This window comes from Schistocerca americana, unplaced genomic scaffold (assembly GCF_021461395.2).
Source record: "Schistocerca americana isolate TAMUIC-IGC-003095 unplaced genomic scaffold, iqSchAmer2.1 HiC_scaffold_135, whole genome shotgun sequence".
Taxonomy (NCBI): domain Eukaryota; kingdom Metazoa; phylum Arthropoda; class Insecta; order Orthoptera; family Acrididae; genus Schistocerca; species Schistocerca americana.
In genome coordinates, this window is record NW_025725427.1 from 107,501 (window position 1) to 109,665 (window position 2,165).

Here is a 2,165-nt window from a genome sequence, read left to right on the forward strand (position 1 = left end):
TGCCGCAGCAGTCTCGTTCGTAGCCGCCTGATCTGCCATTTCGACGACGCGCGTAACACACAGCGAGAGCGAGCGGGACGGCAGGCACGCAAGCACAGCACAGCAGCAGAGCAGAGAATCACAAGGCCCAGCCAGTGTCGCGGGCGGGCGCGGACGGCCGAGAGAGCGGCCGCCACTCTGCGCGCCGCCGCGCCGCGCCTCCCGCGCTTGCTACCGCCCAACGTCCGACAGCCTGTGCGGAGCAGCCCCAAACCTGCGCCACAACCGCCCGCGCCTTTCAAACCACCGAGGATGGGGCTACACACAGCCACACCACAGTCGCCAACCAGTCGCCACGGCAGCGCCGCAAACCACGGCCAAACTGCAGCTACCGCGCGCTACAGCCTGCGTCGGCCCGCCGAGAATCGCCGCCCCCGCCCAAATGCCGCCCCCACAGCCCCAGCCGACGACCCGCCACAATGGCCAAACCTTCGGCAAAACTCCCACACCGTCGCCGCGGCAGCCCGGCCAGCGCGGCCGGCGCCACAGCCACACAAGCCGAGGCGTGCGGCGATGACGGCCGTGCAAACGCGCCTCCGCCGCCCCATCGCCTTCCGTCGCCCTCCCGCCGTTTCCCGATCGGCCCGCAGCCGTCGGGCCACATCGCGCGCCGTCCTCCTCCTCTCGCCCGCCAACATTCACAGCCGTTTCTCAACAATTGCCCGCCGCAAACGGACGCCGCCTGCGCAACAGGCGCCGCCGCCCCTCGCCGCTTCCGACCCAACCCCTCGACCGAGGCAAACCGCAATCCGAATCTACAGACCAACCCAATCTGCCGTCAAGCACACACGACAGCCGACCTTACACGTTACGCGTTACACATTACGTTTACACGTCTACGTTAGGTTAGGTTAGGTGGACGTGGGTTAGGTTAAGGGGACTTGGGTTAGGTTAAGCGTCAAACTTAGGTTAAGCATTCAAACACGTCAGGCGTCAGAGGTTAGGTTAGGTTAGGTTAGGTTAGGTTAGGTTAGGTTAGGTTAGTGCTAGGTTGAGAAGCGTCAAACGTAGGTTAAAAAGGCGTTCAAACGTGAGGCGTGAGCCGGACAGCTTACCTTACGTAGACGTTAGGGGCTCACAGGCTGAGCTCACCTCGCCACACCACAGGTTCGGTTCGGTTCGCTCGGCTCAGCGTAAAGCGCCGAGGTCAGGGTTACGTTCGTTCACCTTCGGGCGCCACACTTTCGGTTGAAAGGTCGCGACGGGACGACGTCGGCAGGCACGCCGCAAACGAACAAAAACGTACAGACGACGTCGGAAACCGCCGACAGACGGGGGAGCAGCACGACCACGACCAGACACCGAGCGCGAACGAGACACACGCGAACCACCCCCACCGGCCAAAGGGCACCACACAACAACCCAGAGCACCACGTGTCGACACCAGAGCAACCCGCCGCCCACGCGACATGACTGGCACCGAAGGGCAACCGCCCGCAACTGCGCTTTCCGCGCCGGCCCGGATGCACGTCGTGCTACAACAACACCACTACCGTACACAGCCGCTGTTCACAACATCACTATCAATGGCGCGCCCGCGGCTCGCCGCCGTCGCAGTCGCAGCCCCAACGCCAGCACTTTTGCACCACCATTCACACGCACCGCAACACAGCTCGCCGACACAGCCGAACAAAACAAACACCACACAACAACAGCAACAACGCCGCCGCCTCTACTTGTGCCGGCGACCCACCCCGCCGATGGCGCACCTTTCGCCAGCCGGCAATCGACACACACGCACCCACCCACCGGGGCCCAGTGCAAAAAACAAAAAACACACAAAAACAAAAAAACCAAACAACACAAACGACACGGGAAGCGCACACCGCCACTTCGCGCGCACGCCACCAACCAGTCGTCGTCTCAAAATAACAAACACAAACAAAATAAACTAACAACTAGGGCAACACAAAACAAAAAAAAAAACGCCTCGCACGAACCGCCCACAAAAAGGACAAGCACACGCACAGCCTCTGCTGACGACCACGACGCAGCGGCACGCTGCTCCTGTCCCGCGCCCCGCGCCCCACTCGATTCACAACTCACGCGACACCGTCAACGACGGGCTCGCTTCCCGCAACCTACCACCTTTCCGCCACGACGCACAGCCCCAGCCCCACCCGACG